At 38.4% G+C, this 16,296-nt stretch overlaps 7 non-coding genes across 7 annotated transcripts; all 7 read left to right on the top strand.

The window, feature by feature from the left end:
- Nucleotides 1-405: 405 nt before the first annotated feature.
- Nucleotides 406-477, top strand: TRNAG-UCC (transfer RNA glycine (anticodon UCC)). The gene has a single exon. It is a non-coding gene; the product is annotated as a tRNA-Gly (tRNA).
- Nucleotides 478-3,735: 3,258 nt separating this feature from the next.
- TRNAG-UCC (transfer RNA glycine (anticodon UCC)) lies at nucleotides 3,736-3,807 on the top strand. Its single transcript has one exon. It is a non-coding gene; the product is annotated as a tRNA-Gly (tRNA).
- A 1,587-nt stretch (nucleotides 3,808-5,394) lies between these two features.
- Nucleotides 5,395-5,466, top strand: TRNAG-UCC (transfer RNA glycine (anticodon UCC)). Its single transcript has one exon. It is a non-coding gene; the product is annotated as a tRNA-Gly (tRNA).
- Nucleotides 5,467-7,053: 1,587 nt separating this feature from the next.
- TRNAG-UCC (transfer RNA glycine (anticodon UCC)) lies at nucleotides 7,054-7,125 on the top strand. Its single transcript has one exon. It is a non-coding gene; the product is annotated as a tRNA-Gly (tRNA).
- A 1,598-nt stretch (nucleotides 7,126-8,723) lies between these two features.
- TRNAG-UCC (transfer RNA glycine (anticodon UCC)) lies at nucleotides 8,724-8,795 on the top strand. Its single transcript has one exon. It is a non-coding gene; the product is annotated as a tRNA-Gly (tRNA).
- Nucleotides 8,796-10,381: 1,586 nt separating this feature from the next.
- TRNAG-UCC (transfer RNA glycine (anticodon UCC)) lies at nucleotides 10,382-10,453 on the top strand. The gene has a single exon. It is a non-coding gene; the product is annotated as a tRNA-Gly (tRNA).
- A 1,586-nt stretch (nucleotides 10,454-12,039) lies between these two features.
- On the top strand, nucleotides 12,040-12,111 carry TRNAG-UCC (transfer RNA glycine (anticodon UCC)). The gene has a single exon. It is a non-coding gene; the product is annotated as a tRNA-Gly (tRNA).
- The last annotated feature ends 4,185 nt before the right edge of the window (nucleotides 12,112-16,296 follow it).

Genomic DNA, 16,296 nt, shown 5'->3' with positions numbered 1-16,296 from the left:
AACCACCAAGCACACCTCATGTGATCGTGCATCTATTGCCAAAGCAATTTGAGAAAAGTTTAGAATTGTTGACAGTTCTTCCAACATATTTGTGAGAAATGTGAAACGGTCACTGAGCTTCCTCAACACATCCAAATTCACAACTCCACACCGCATGAACCAACGTCTTTAAGTGTAATTACGTATGAACTGGAGCCCAATCTTATTAATATTATCATTATAACAAAAAAAATTAACTTCTCAACCCTTCCAATATGTTGCAAAACTTTAACAGGAGAGGGCAGTGAAAATCTGCAACCTTCAATGCGATTGCACCAACCCAATGTGCCTTCATTTTGCCATCTGTGGAATGTCGTGGCATGGATACAATTCAAGACTGTCTATTTGCGCCATGTGTCTGCAAGCGCGATGGTGGTATAATGGTCAGCATAGCTGCCTTCCAAGCAGTTGATCCGGGTTCGATTCCCGGCCGTCGCAGATTTTATGTTACCACTGAATTAATGTTAAAATGAGGTGTGTATCATGGAGTCAGTTTCGAGTCAGATTCAATTTGCTTTTCATTTTAATATGAAAATTATTCATGACCAATAAGGCAGCATACTTGATCATACCATGGTTCATCATCCAAACAGCTGCATCAAATTAATTTTAAGCTTCATTCTTTGAAATCCTGAGTTCTAAATATATTGTACTCGGGATTCCTTAGATGTGTTCCTGTAAAAGAGTATTATTTGGTGCCTTCTTTCCTACAGGACAATAGATACGAGATCTTGCATTTAATGCCAAAGGCTTTGAGTTAACATTTTTGCTTCAAGTGATTTTTTATGAGCAAAAAATGTTTCATTAATATGTATTAATGTTCATGAAATTCGCATGAACGAATTGCTTTTATTTTCCTGACATGTTAAAACAAGTTTGAACCATGATAAAAATGAGTCATGGGATTATTAGTCTCTCCAAGAATCAAACGTGGAGTTTTCAGATTCAAGAGTACAGCACTTATGGGAGAGATGTCCAAGCTAACATTGAGGCCCTCTGAAACCACGACCCAACAGTGGTCCATGACGATACGATGCAAACACCTTCTAAAGAGGACAAACACACAATCATCAACATGATCACCGTTCTCACTGCCATCACCATTGTTTTCAATCATCATCACTGTCATCATTGCTCTTAATTCGCACTTAAATTTGGTTATAAGCTCTACACACTTTCAACATACCGCTAACATGTACCAGTAAAGGGCATTCAAAGAGAGTCATGCTTTATAACAATCTGAAATCTTCAATGTGCCTTCCTATTGATAGTTGTGTTGTTACATGGCTGACATGACAGCACTCTGTGTTGGTGGCAAACTGGTCATCTTAGCTACCTCCTAAGCAGTTGATCTGGGTTTGGTGACCAGCCATTGTAGGCTTTTATTTGTTATGGCTGAGTTGTTAATGTTACTGTTAATTGAATCAATATAGAATCATATCTGTTTGGTTAAAATTTCGAGAGACTGGATTATGTTTGCACGTTCCATTGCATCATGCCATCAAGTTACTTAGTAAGTGATAAACATTCCACTACATACAGTACTTTTGCATTGACGAGAGTTGAGATAAGCACCATTTGCCACCATTCAAGGATCAGCATGCCATCAACCAGGAGGCTGTGCCATAATCACCAAGCACACCTCATTTGATCGTGCATCTATTGCAAAAGCCATTTTAGAAAAGTTTATAATTGTTGACAGTTCTTCCAACATATTTGTGAGAAATGTGAAACGGTCACTGAGCTTCCTCAACACATCCAAATTCACCACACCGCATGAACCAACGTCTTTAAGTGTAATTACGTATGAACTGGAGCCCAATCTTATTAATATTATCATTATAACAAAAAAAGAATTAACCTCTCAACCCTTCTAATATGTTGCACAACTTTAACAGAAGAGGGCAGTGAAAATCTGCAACCTTCAATGCGATTGCACCAACCCAATGTGCCTTCATATTGCCATCTGTGAAATGTCGTGGCATGGATACAATTCAAGACTATCTATTTGCGCCATGTGTCTGCAAGAGCGATGGTGGTATAATGGTCAGCATAGCTGCCTTCCAAGCAGTTGATCCATGTTCGATTCCCGGCCATCGCAAATTTTATGTTACCACTAAATTAATGTTAAAATGAGGTGTGTATCATGGAGTCAGTTTCGAGTCAGATTCAATTTGCTTTTCATTTAAAGACGGAAATTATTCATGACCAATAAGGCAGCATACTTGATCATACCATGGTTCATCATCCAAACAGCTGCATCAAATTCATTTTAAGCTTCATTCTTTGAAATCCTGAGGTCTAAATATATTGTACTCGGGATTCCTTAGATGTGTTCCTGTAAAAGAGTATTATTTGGTGCCTTCTTTCCTATAGGACAATAGATACGAGATCTTGCATTTAATGCCAAAGGCTTTGAGTTAACATTTTTGCTTCAAGTGATTTTTTATGAGCAAAAAATGTTTCACTAATATGTATTAAAGTTCATGAAATTCGCATGCACGAATTGCTTTTAATTTCCTGACATGTTAAAACAAGTCTAAACCATGATAAAAAATGAGTCATGGGATTATTAGTCTCTCCAAGAATCAAACGTGGAGTTTTCAGATTCAAGAGTACAGCACTTATGGGAGAGATGTCCAAGCTAACATTGAGGCCCTCTGAAACCACGACCCAACAGTGGTCCATGACGATACGATGCAAACACCTTCTAAAGAAGACAAACACACAATCATCAACATGATCACCGTTCTCACTGCCATCACCATTGTTTTCAATCATCATCACTGTCATCATTGCTCTTAATTCGCACTTAAATTTGGTTGTAAGCTCTACACACTTTCAACATACAGCTAACATGTACCAGTAAAGGGCATTCAAAAGAGACATGCTTCATAACAATCTGAAATCTTCAATGTGCCTTCCCATTGATAGCTGTGTTGTGACATGGCTGACATGACAGCACTCTGTGTTGGTGGTAAACTGGTCAGCTTAGCTACCTCCTAAGCAGTTGATCTGGGTTTGGTGACCAACCATTGTAGGCTTTTATTTGTTATGGCTGAGTTGTTAATGTTACTGTTAGTTGAATCAATATAGAATCATATCTATTTGGTTAAAATTTCGAGAGACTGGATTATGTTTGCACGTTCCATTGCATCATGCCATCAAGTTACTTAGTAAGTGATAAACATTCCACTACATACAGTACTTTTGCATTGACGAGAGTTGAGATAAGCACCATTTGCCAGCATACAAGGATCAGCATGCCATCAACCAGGAGGCTGTGCCATAACCACCAAGCACACCTCATTTGATCGTGCATCTATTGCAAAAGCCATTTTAGAAAAGTTTATAATTGTTGACAGTTCTTCCAACATTTTTGTGAGAAATATGAAACGGTCACTGAGCTTCCTCAACACATCCATATTCACCACTCCACACCGCATGAACCAACGTCTTTAAGTGTAATTACGTATGAACTGGAGCCAAATCTTATTAATATTATCATTATAACAAAAACATTTTTACCTCTCAACCCTTCCAGTATGTTGCACAACTTTAACAGGAGAGGGCAGTGAAAATCTGCAACCTTCAATGCGATTGCACCAACCCAATGTGCCTTCATTTTGCCATCTTTGGAATGTCGTGGCATGGATACAATTCAAGACTGTCTATTTGCGCAATGCGTCTGCAAGCGCGATGGTGGTATAATGGTCAGCATAGCTGCTTTCCAAGCAGTTGATCCGGGTTCGATTCCCGGCCGTCGCAAATTTTATGTTACCACTAAATTAATGTTAAAATGAGGTGTGTATCATGGAGTCAGTTTCGAGTCAGATTCAATTTGCTTTTCATTTAAAGACGGAAATTATTCATGACCAATAAGGCAGCATACTTGATCATACCATGGTTAATCATCCAAACAGCTGCATCAAATTCATTTTAAGCTTCATTCTTTGAAATCCTGAGTTCTAAATATATTGTACTCGGGATTCCTTAGATGTGTTCCTGTAAAAGAGTATTATTTGGTGCCTTCTTTCCTATAGATACGAGATCTTGCATTTAATGCCAAAGGCTTTGAGTTAACATTTTTGCTTCAAGGGATTTTTTATGAGCAAAACATTTTTCATTAATATGTAGTAATGTTCATGAAATTCGCATGCACGAACTACTTTTATTTTCCTGTCATGTTAAAAAAAGTCTAAACCATGATAATAATGAGTCATGGGATTATTAGTATCTCCAGGAATCAAACGTGGAGTTTTCAGGTTCAAGAGTACAGCACTTATGAGAGAGATGTCCAAGCTAACATTTCGGCCCTCTGAAACCACCACCCAACAGTGGTCCATGACGATACGAAGCAAACACCTTCTAAAGAGGACAAACGCACAATCATCAACATGATCACCGTTCTCACTGCCATCACCATTGTTTTCAATCTTCATCACTCTCATCATTGCTCTTAATTCGCACTTAAATGTGGCTAAAAGCTCTACACACTTTCAACATACCGCTAACATGTACCAGTCAAGGACACTCAAAGAGAGACATGCTTCATAACAATCTGAACTCTCCGATGTGCCTTCCTTTTGATAGTTTGCTCGTGACATGGCTGACATGACAGCACTCTGTGTTGGTGGCAAACTGGTCAGCTTAGCTTCCTCCTAAGCAGTTGATCTGGGTTTGGTGACCAGCCATTGTAGGCTTTTATTTGTTATGGCTGAGTTGTTAATGTTACTGTTAATTGAATCAATATAGAATAATATCTGTTTGGTTAAAATTTCGAGAGACTGGATTATGTTTGCACGTTCCATTGCATCATGCCATCAAGTTACTTAGTAAGTGATAAACATTCCACTACATACAGTACTTTTGCATTGACGAGAGTTGAGATAAGCACCATTTGCCACCATTCAAGGATCAGCATGCCATCAAACAGGAGGCTGTGCCATAACCACCAAGCACACCTCATTTGATCGTGCATCTATTGCAAAAGCCATTTTAGAAAAGTTTATAATTGTTGACAGTTCTTCCAACATATTTGTGAGAAATGTGAAACGGTCACTGAGCTTCCTCAACACATCCAAATTCACCACTCCACACCGCATGAACCAACGTCTTTAAGTGTAATTACGTATGAACTGGAGCCCAATCTTATTAATATTATCATTATAACAAAAACATTTTTACCTCTCAACCCTTCCAGTATGTTGCACAACTTTAACAGGAGAGGGCAGTGAAAATCTGCAACCTTCAATGCGATTGCACCAACCCAATGTGCCTTCATTTTGCAATCTGTGGAATGTGGTGGCATGGATACAATTCAAGACTCTCTATTTGCGCCATGTGTCTGCAAGCGCGATGGTGGTATAATGGTCAGCATAGCTACCTTCCAAGCAGTTGATCCGGGTTCGATTCCCGGCCGTCGCAAATTTTGTGTGACCACTAAATTAATGTTAAAATGAGGTGTGTATCATGGAGTCAGTTTCGAGTCAGATTCAATTTGCTTTTCATTTTAAGCCGAAAATTATTCATGACCAATAAGGCAGCATACTTGATCATACCATGGTTCATCATCCAAACAGCTGCTTCAAATTCATTTTAAGCTTCATTATTTGAAATCCTGAGTTCTAAATATATTGTACTCGAGATTCCTTAGATGTGTTCCTGTAAAAGAGTATTATTTGGTGCCTTCTTTCCTATAGATACGAGATCTTGCATTTAATGCCAAAGGCTTTGAGTTAACATTTTTGCTTCAAGGGATTTTTTATGAGCAAAAAATGTTTCATTAATATGTATTAATGTTCATGAAATTCGCATGCACGATTTACTCTTATTTTTCTGACATGTTAAAACAAGTCTAAACCATGATAAAAATGAGTCATGGGATTATTAGTCTCTCCAAGAATCAAACGTGGAGTTTTCAGATTCAAGAGTACAGCACTTATGGGAGAGATGTCCAAACTAACATTTCGGTCCTCTGAAACCACGACCCAACAGTGGTCCATGACGATACGATGCAAACACCTTCTAAAGAGGACAAACACACACTCATCAACATGATCACCGTTCTCCTTCCCATCACCATTGTTTTCAATCATCATCACTGTCATCATTGCTCTTAATTCGCACTTAAATTTGGTTATAAGCTCTGCACACTTTCAACATACAGCTAACATGTACCAGTAAAGGGCATTCAAAGAGAGACATGCTTCATAACAATCTGAAATCTTCAATGTGCCTTCCTATTGATAGTTGTGTTGTGACATGGCTGACATGACAGCACTCTGTGTTGGTGGCAAACTGGTCAGCTTAGCTACCTCCTAAGCAGTTGATCTGGGTTTGGTGATCAGCCATTGTAGGCTTTTATTTGTTATGGCTGAGTTGTTAATGTTACTGTTAATTGAATCAATATAGAATAATATCTGTTTGGTTAAAATTTAGAGAGACTGGATTATGTTTGCACGTTCCATTGCATCATGCCATCAAGTTACTTAGTAAGTGATAAACATTCCACTACATACAGTTCTTTTGCATTGACGAGAGTTGAGATAAGCACCATTTGCCACCATTCAAGGATCAGCATGCCATCAACCAGGAGGCTGTGCCATAACCACCAAGCACACCCCATGTGATCGTGCATCTATTGCAAAAGCAATTTTAGAAAAGTTTATAATTGTTGACAGTTCTTCCAACATATTTGTGAGAAATGTGAAACGGTCACTGAGCGTCCTCAACACATCCAAATTCACCACTCCACACCGCATGAACCAACGTCTTTAAGTGTAATTACGTATGAACTGGAGCCCAATCTTATTAATATTATCATTATAACAAAAAAAAATGTACCTCTCAACCCTTCCAGTATGTTGCAAAACTTTAACAGGAGAGGGCAGTGAAAATCTGCAACCTTCAATGCGATTGCACCAACCCAATGTGCCTTCATTTTGCCATCTGTGGAATGTCGTGGCATAGATACAATTCAAGACTGTCTATTTGAGCCATGTGTCTGCAAGCGCGATGGTGGTATAATGGTCAGCATAGCTGCCTTCCAAGCAGTTGATCCGGGTTCGATTCCCGGCCGTCGCAAATTTTATGTTACCACTGAATTAATGTTAAAATGAGGTGTGTATCATGGAGTCTGTTTCGAGTCAGATTCAATTTGCTTTTCATTTAAAGACGAAAATTATTCATGACCAATAAGGATCGTCATATCCAGCATACTTGATCATACCATGGTTCATCATCCAAACAGCTGCATTAAATTCATTTTAAGCTTCATTCTTTGAAATCCTGAGTTTTAAATATATTGTACTCGGGATTCCTTAGATGTGTTCCTGTAAAAGAGTATTATTTGGTGCCTTCTTTCCTATAGATACGAGATCTTGCATTTAATGCCAAAGGCTTTGAGTTAACATTTTTGCTTCAAGGGATTTTTTATGAGCAAAAAATGTTTCATTAATATGTAGTAATGTTCATGAAATTCAGATGCCCAAACTACTTTTATTTTCCTGACATGTTAAAACAAGTCTAAACCTTGTTAATAATGAGTCATGGGATTATTAGTATCTCCAGGAATCAAACGTGGAGTTTTCAGGTTCAAGAGTACAGCACTTATGAGAGAGATGTCCAAGCTAACATTTCGGCCCTCTGAAACCACGACCCAACAGTGGTCCATGACGATACGAAGCAAACACCTTCTAAAGAGGACAAACGCACAATCATCAACATGATCACCGTTCTCACTGCCATCACCATTGTTTTCAATCGTCATCACTCTCATCATTGCTCTTAATTCGCACTTAAATGTGGCTAAAAGCTCTACACACTTTCAACATACCGCTAACATGTACCAGTCAAGGACACTCAAAGAGAGACATGCTTCATAACAATCTGAACTCTCCGATGTGCCTTCCTTTTGATAGTTTGCTCGTGACATGGCTGACATGACAGCACTCTGTGTTGGTGGCAAACTGGTCAGCTTAGCTACCTCCTAAGCAGTTGATCTGGGTTTGGTGACCAGCCATTTTAGGCTTTTATTTGTTATGGCTGAGTTGTTAATGTTACTGTTAATTGAATCAATATAGAATCATATCTGTTTGGTTAAAATTTCGAGAGACTGGATTATGTTTGCACATTCCATTGCATCATGCCATCAAGTTACTTAGTAAGTGATAAACATTCCACTACATACAGTACTTTTGCATTGACGAGAGTTGAGATAAGCACCATTTGCCACCATTCAAGGATCAGCATGCCATCAACCAGGAGGCTGTGCCATAACCACCAAGCACACCTCATTTGATCGTGCATCTATTGCAAAAGACATTTTAGAAAAGTTTATAATTGTTGACAGTTCTTCCAACATTTTTGTGAGAAATGTGAATCGGTCACTGAGCTTCCTCAACACATCCAAATTGACCACTCCACACCGCATGAACCAACGTCCTTAAGTGTAATTACGTATGAACTGGAGCCCAATCTTATTAATATTATCATTATAACAAAATAAAATTAACCTCTCAACCCTTTCAGTATGTTGCACAACTTTAACAGGAGAGGGCAGTGAAAATCTGCAACCTTCAATGCGATTGCACCAACCCAATGTGCCTTCATTTTGCCATATGTGGAATGTGGTGGCATGGATACAATTCAAGACTGTCTATTTGAGCCATGTGTCTGCAAGCGTGATGGTGGTATAATGGTCAGCATAGCTGCCTTCCAAGCAGTTGATCCGGGTTCGATTCCCGGCCGTCGCAAATTTTATGTTACCATTAAATTAATGTTAAAATGAGGTGTGTATCATGGAGTCAGTTTCGAGTCAGATTCAATTTGCTTTTCATTTTAAGCCGAAAATTATTCATGACCAATAAGGCAGCATACTTGATCATACCATAGTTCATCATCCAAACAGCTGCATCAAATTCATTTTAAGCTTCATTATTTGAAATCCTGAGTTCTAAATATATTGTACTCGGGATTCCTTAGATGTGTTCCTGTAAAAGAGTATTATTTGGTACCTTCTTTCCTATAGATACGAGATCTTGCATTTAATGTCAACGGCTTTGAGTTAACATTTTTGCTTCAAGGGATTTTTTATGAGCAAAAAATGTTTCATTAATATGTATTAATGTTCATGAAATTTGCATGCACGAATTACTTTTATTTTTCTGACATGTTAAAAGAAGTCTAAACCATGATAAAGATGAGTCATGGGATTATTAGTCTCTCCAAGAATCAAACGTGGAGTTTTCAGATTCAAGAGTACAGCACTTATGGGAGAGATGCCCAAGCTAACATTGAGGCCCTCTGAAACCACGACCCAACAGTGGTCCATGACGATACGATGCAAACACCTTCTGAAGAGGACAAACACACAATCGTCAACATGATCACCGTTCTCCTTGCCATCACCATTGTTTTCAATCATCATGACTGTCATCATTGCTCTTAATTCGCACTTAAATTTGGTTATAAGCTCTACACACTTTCAACATACAGCTAACATGTACCAGTAAAGGGCATTCAAAAGAGACATGCTTCATAACAATCTGAAATCTTCAATGTGCCTTCCTATTGATAGCTGTGTTGTGAGATGGCTGACATGACAGCACTCTGTGTTGGTGGCAAACTGGTCAGCTTAGCTACCTCCTAAGCAGTTGATCTGGGTTCGTTGACCAGCCATTGTAGGCTTTTATTTGTTATGGCTGAGTTGTTAATGTTACTGTTAATTGAATCAATATAGAATCATATCTGTTTGGTTAAAATTTCGAGAGACTGGATTATGTTTGCACATTCCATTGCATCATGCCATCAAGTTACTTAGTAAGTGATAAACATTCCACTACATACAGTACTTTTGCATTGACGAGAGTTGAGATAAGCACCATTTGCCACCATTCAAGGATCAGCATGCCATCAACCAGGAGGCTGTGCCATAACCACCAAGCACACCTCATTTGATCGTGCATCTATTGCAAAAGACATTTTAGAAAAGTTTATAATTGTTGACAGTTCTTCCAACATTTTTGTGAGAAATGTGAATCGGTCACTGAGCTTCCTCAACACATCCAAATTGACCACTCCACACCGCATGAACCAACGTCCTTAAGTGTAATTACGTATGAACTGGAGCCCAATCTTATTAATATTATCATTATAACAAAATAAAATTAACCTCTCAACCCTTTCAGTATGTTGCACAACTTTAACAGGAGAGGGCAGTGAAAATCTGCAACCTTCAATGCGATTGCACCAACCCAATGTGCCTTCATTTTGCCATATGTGGAATGTGGTGGCATGGATACAATTCAAGACTGTCTATTTGAGCCATGTGTCTGCAAGCGTGATGGTGGTATAATGGTCAGCATAGCTGCCTTCCAAGCAGTTGATCCGGGTTCGATTCCCGGCCGTCGCAAATTTTATGTTACCATTAAATTAATGTTAAAATGAGGTGTGTATCATGGAGTCAGTTTCGAGTCAGATTCAATTTGCTTTTCATTTTAAGCCGAAAATTATTCATGACCAATAAGGCAGCATACTTGATCATACCATAGTTCATCATCCAAACAGCTGCATCAAATTCATTTTAAGCTTCATTATTTGAAATCCTGAGTTATAAATATATTGTACTCGGGATTCCTTAGATGTGTTCCTGTAAAAGAGTATTATTTGGTACCTTCTTTCCTATAGATACGAGATCTTGCATTTAATGTCAACGGCTTTGAGTTAACATTTTTGCTTCAAGGGATTTTTTATGAGCAAAAAATGTTTCATTAATATGTATTAATGTTCATGAAATTTGCATGCACGAATTACTTTTATTTTTCTGACATGTTAAAAGAAGTCTAAACCATGATAAAGATGAGTCATGGGATTATTAGTCTCTCCAAGAATCAAACGTGGAGTTTTCAGATTCAAGAGTACAGCACTTATGGGAGAGATGCCCAAGCTAACATTGAGGCCCTCTGAAACCACGACCCAACAGTGGTCCATGACGATACGATGCAAACACCTTCTGAAGAGGACAAACACACAATCGTCAACATGATCACCGTTCTCCTTGCCATCACCATTGTTTTCAATCATCATGACTGTCATCATTGCTCTTAATTCGCACTTAAATTTGGTTATAAGCTCTACACACTTTCAACATACAGCTAACATGTACCAGTAAAGGGCATTCAAAAGAGACATGCTTCATAACAATCTGAAATCTTCAATGTGCCTTCCTATTGATAGCTGTGTTGTGAGATGGCTGACATGACAGCACTCTGTGTTGGTGGCAAACTGGTCAGCTTAGCTACCTCCTAAGCAGTTGATCTGGGTTCGTTGACCAGCCATTGTAGGCTTTTATTTGTTATGGCTGAGTTGTTAATGTTACTGTTAATTGAATCAATATTGAATCATATCTATTTGGTTAAAATTTCGAGAGACTGGATTATGTTTGCACGTTCCATTGCATCATGCCATCAAGTTACTTAGTAAGTGAAAAACATTCCACTACATACAGTACTTTTGCATTGACGAGAGTTGAGATAAGCACCATTTGCCAGCATTCAAGGATCAGCATGCCATCAACCAGGAGGCTGTGCCATAACCACCAAGCATACCTCATGTGATCGTGCATCTATTGCAAAAGACATTTTAGAAAAGTTTATAATTGTTGACAGTTCTTCCAACATTTTTGTGAGAAATGTGAATCGGTCACTGAGCTTCCTCAACACATCCAAATTGACCACTCCACACCGCATGAACCAACGTCCTTAAGTGTAATTACGTATGAACTGGAGCCCAATCTTATTAATATTATCATTATAACAAAATAAAATTACCCTCTAAACCCTTCCTGTATGTTGCACAACTTTAACAGGAGAGGGCAGTGAAAATCTGCAACCTTCAATGCGATTGCACCAACCCAATGTGCTTTCATTTTGCCATATGTGGAATGTGGTGGCATGGATACAATTCAAGACTGTCTATTTGAGCCATGTGTCTGCAAGCGTGATGGTGGTATAATGGTCAGCATAGCTGCCTTCCAAGCAGTTGATCCGGGTTCGATTCCCGGCCGTCGCAAATTTTATGTTACCACTAAATTAATGTTAAAATGATTTGTGTATCATGGAGTCAGTTTCGAGTCAGATTCAATTTGCTTTTCATTTTAAGCCGAAAATTATTCATGACCAATAAGGCAGCATACTTGATCATACCATGGTTCATCATCCAAACAGCTGCATCAAATTCATTTTAAGCTTCATTATTTGAAATCCTGAGTTATAAATATATTGTACTCGGGATTCCTTAGATGTGTTCCTGTTAAAGAGTATTATTTGGTACCTTCTTTCCTATAGATACGAGATCTTGCATTTAATGTCAACGGCTTTGAGTTAACATTTTTGCTTCAAGGGATTTTTTATGAGCAAAAAATGTTTCATTAATATGTATTAATGTTCATGAAATTTGCATGCACGAATTACTTTTATTTTTCTGACATGTTAAAACAAGTCTAAACCATGATAAAAATGAGTCATGGGATTATTAGTCTCTCCAAGAATCAAACGTGGAGTTTTCAGATTCAAGAGTACAGCACTTATGGGAGAGATGCCCAAGCTAACATTGAGGCCCTCTGAAACCACGACCCAACAGTGGTCCATGACGATACGATGCAAACACCTTCTAAAGAGGACAAACACACAATCGTCAACATGATCACCGTTCTCCTTGCCATCACCATTGTTTTCAATCATCATCACTGTCATCATTGCTCTTAATTCGCACTTAAATTTGGTTATAAGCTCTACACACTTTCAACATACAGCTAACAAGTACCAGTAAAGGGCATTCAAAAGAGACATGCTTCATAACAATCTGAAATCTTAATGTGCCTTCCTATTGATAGCTGTGTTGTGACATGGCTGACATGACAGCACTCTGTGTTGGTGGCAAACTGGTCAGCTTAGCTACCTCCTAAGCAGTTGATCTGGGTTTGGTGACCAGCCATTGTAGGCTTTTATTTGTTATGGCTGAGTTGTTAATGTTACTGTTAATTGAATCAATATAGAATCATATCTATTTGGTTAAAATTTCGAGAGACTGGATTATGTTTGCACGTTCCATTGCATCATGCCATCAAGTTACTTAGTAAGTGAAAAACATTCCACTACATACAGTACTTTTGCATTGACGAGAGTTGAGATAAGCACCATTTGCCAGCATTCAAGGATCAGCATGCCATTAACCAGGAGGCTGTGCCATAATCACCAAGCACACCTCATGTGATCGTGCATCTATTGCAAAAGCCATTTTAGAAAAGTTTATAATTGTTGACAGTTCTTCCAACATTTTTATGAGAAATGTGAAACGGTCACTGAGCTTCCTCAACACATCCAAATTCACCACTCCACACCGCATGAACCAACGTCTTTAAGTGTAATTACGTATGAACTGGAGCCCAATCTTATTAATATTATCATTATAACAAAATAAAATTAACTTCTCAACCCTTCCAGTATGTTGCACAACTTTAACAGGAGAGGGCAGTGAAAATCTGCAGCCTTCAATGCGATTGCACCAACCCAATGTGCCTTCATTTTGCCATCTTTGGAATGTCGTGGCATGGATACAATTCAAGACTGTCTATTTGCGCAATGTGTCTGCAAGCGCGATGGTGGTATAATGGTCAGCATAGCTGAATTCCAAGCAGTTGATCCGGGTTCGATTCCCGGCCGTCGCAAATTTTATGTTACCACTAAATTAATGTTAAAATGATGTGTATCATGGAGTTAGTTTCGAGTCAGATTCAATTTGCTTTTCATTTTAAGACGAAAATTATTCATGACCAATAAGGCAGCATACTTGATCATACCATGGTTCATCATCCAAACAGCTGCATCAAATTCATTTTAAGCTTCATTCTTTGAAATCCTGAGTTCTAAATATATTGTACTCGGGATTCCTCAGATGTGTTCCTGTTAAAGAGTATTATTTGGTGCCTTCTTTCCTATAGGACAATAGATACGAAATCTTGCATTTAATGCCAAAGGCTTTGAGTTAAAATTTTTGATTCAAGGGATTTTTTATGAGCAAAAAATGTTTCATTAATATGTATTAATGTTCATGAAATTTGCATGCACGAATAACTTTTATTTTTCTGACATGTTAAAACAAGTCTAAACCATGATAAAAATGAGTCATGGGATTATTAGTCTCTCCAAGAATCAAACGTGGAGTTTTCAGATTCAAGAGTACAGCACTTATGGGAGAGATGTCCAAGCTAACATTTCGGCCCTCTGAAGCCACGACCCAACAGTGGTCCATGACGATACGATGCAAACACCTTCTAAAGAGGACAAACACACAATCATCAACATGATCACCGTTCTCCTTGCCATCACCATTGTTTTCAATCATCATCACTGTCATCATTGCTCTTAATTCGCACTTAAATTTGGTGATAAGCTCTACACACTTTCAACATACAGCTAACATGTACCAGTAAAGGGCATTCAAAGAGAGACATGCTTCATAACAATCTGAAATCTTCAATGTGCCTTCCCATTGATAGTTGTGTTGTGACATGGCTGACATGACAGCACTCTGTGTTGGGTGGCAAACTGGTCAGCTTAGCTACCTCCTAAGCAGTTGATCTGGGTTTGGTGATCAGCCATTGTAGGCTTTTATTTGTTATGGCTGAGTTGTTAATGTTACTGTTAATTGAATCAATATAGAATCATATCTGTTTGGTTAAAATTTCGAGAGACTGGATTATGTTTGCACGTTCCATTGCATCATGCCATCAAGCTACTTAGTAAGTGAAAAACATTCCACTACATACAGTACTTTTGCATTGACGAGAGTTGAGATAAGCACCATTTGTCAGCATTCAAGGATCAGCATGCCATCAACCAGGAGGCTGTGCCATAACCACCAAGCACACCTCATGTGATCGTGCATCTATTGCAAAAGACATTTTAGAAAAGTTTATAATTGTTGACAGTTCTTCCAACATTTTTGTGAGAAATGTGAATCGGTCACTGAGCTTCCTCAACACATCCAAATTGACCACTCCACACCGCATGAACCAACGTCCTTAAGTGTAATTACGTATGAACTGGAGCCCAATCTTATTAATATTATCATTATAACAAAATAAAATTACCCTCTAAACCCTTCCTGTATGTTGCACAACTTTAACAGGAGAGGGTAGTGAAAATCTGCAACCTTCAATGCGATTGCACCAACCCAATGTGCCTTCATTTTGCCATATGTGGAATGTGGTGGCATGGATACAATTCAAGACTGTCTATTTGAGCCATGTGTCTGCAAGCGTGATGGTGGTATAATGGTCAGCATAGCTGCCTTCCAAGCAGTTGATCCGGATTCGATTCCCGGCCGTCGCAAATTTTATGTTACCACTAAATTAATGTTAAAATGAGGTGCGTATCATGGAGTCAGTTTCGAGTCAGATTCAATTTGCTTTTCATTTTAAGCCGAAAATTATTCATGACCAATAAGGCAGCATACTTAATAATACCATGGTTCATCATCCAAACAGCTGCATCAAATTCATTTTAAGCTTCATTATTTGAAATCCTGAGTTATAAATATATTGTACTCGAGATTCCTTAGATGTGTTCCTGTAAAAGAGTATTATTTGGTGCCTTCTTTCCTATAGATACGAGATCTTGCATTTAATGCCAAAGGCTTTGAGTTAACATTTTTGCTTCAAGGGATTTTTTATGAGCATAAAATGTTTCATTAATATGTATTATTGTTCATGAAATTTGCATGCACGAATTACTTTTATTTTTCTGACATGTTAAAACAAGTCTAAACCATGATAAAAATGAGTCATGGGATTATTAGTCTCTCCAAGAATCAAACGTGGAGTTTTCAGATTCAAGAGTACAGCACTTATGGGAGAGATGCCCAAGCTAACATTGAGGCCCTCTGAAACCACGACCCAACAGTGGTCCATGACGATACGATGCAAACACCTTCTAAAGAGGACAAACACACAATCGTCAACATGATCACCGTTCTCCTTGCCATCACCATTGTTTTCAATCATCATCACTGTCATCATTGCTCTTAATTCGCACTTAAATTTGGTTATAAGCTCTACACACTTTCAACATACAGCTAACAAGTACCAGTAAAGGGCATTCAAAAGAGACATGCTTCATAACAATCTGAAATCTTAATGTGCCTTCCTATTGATAGCTGTGTTGTGACATGGCTGACATGACAGCACTCTGTGTT

Source organism: Lampetra planeri, chromosome 24, assembly GCF_965212315.1.
Source record: "Lampetra planeri chromosome 24, kcLamPlan1.2.h2, whole genome shotgun sequence".
NCBI classification, from domain to species: domain Eukaryota; kingdom Metazoa; phylum Chordata; class Hyperoartia; order Petromyzontiformes; family Petromyzontidae; genus Lampetra; species Lampetra planeri.
Note: the sequence above shows the minus strand (reverse complement) of the source record. Positions and strands in the feature narration are given on the sequence as shown.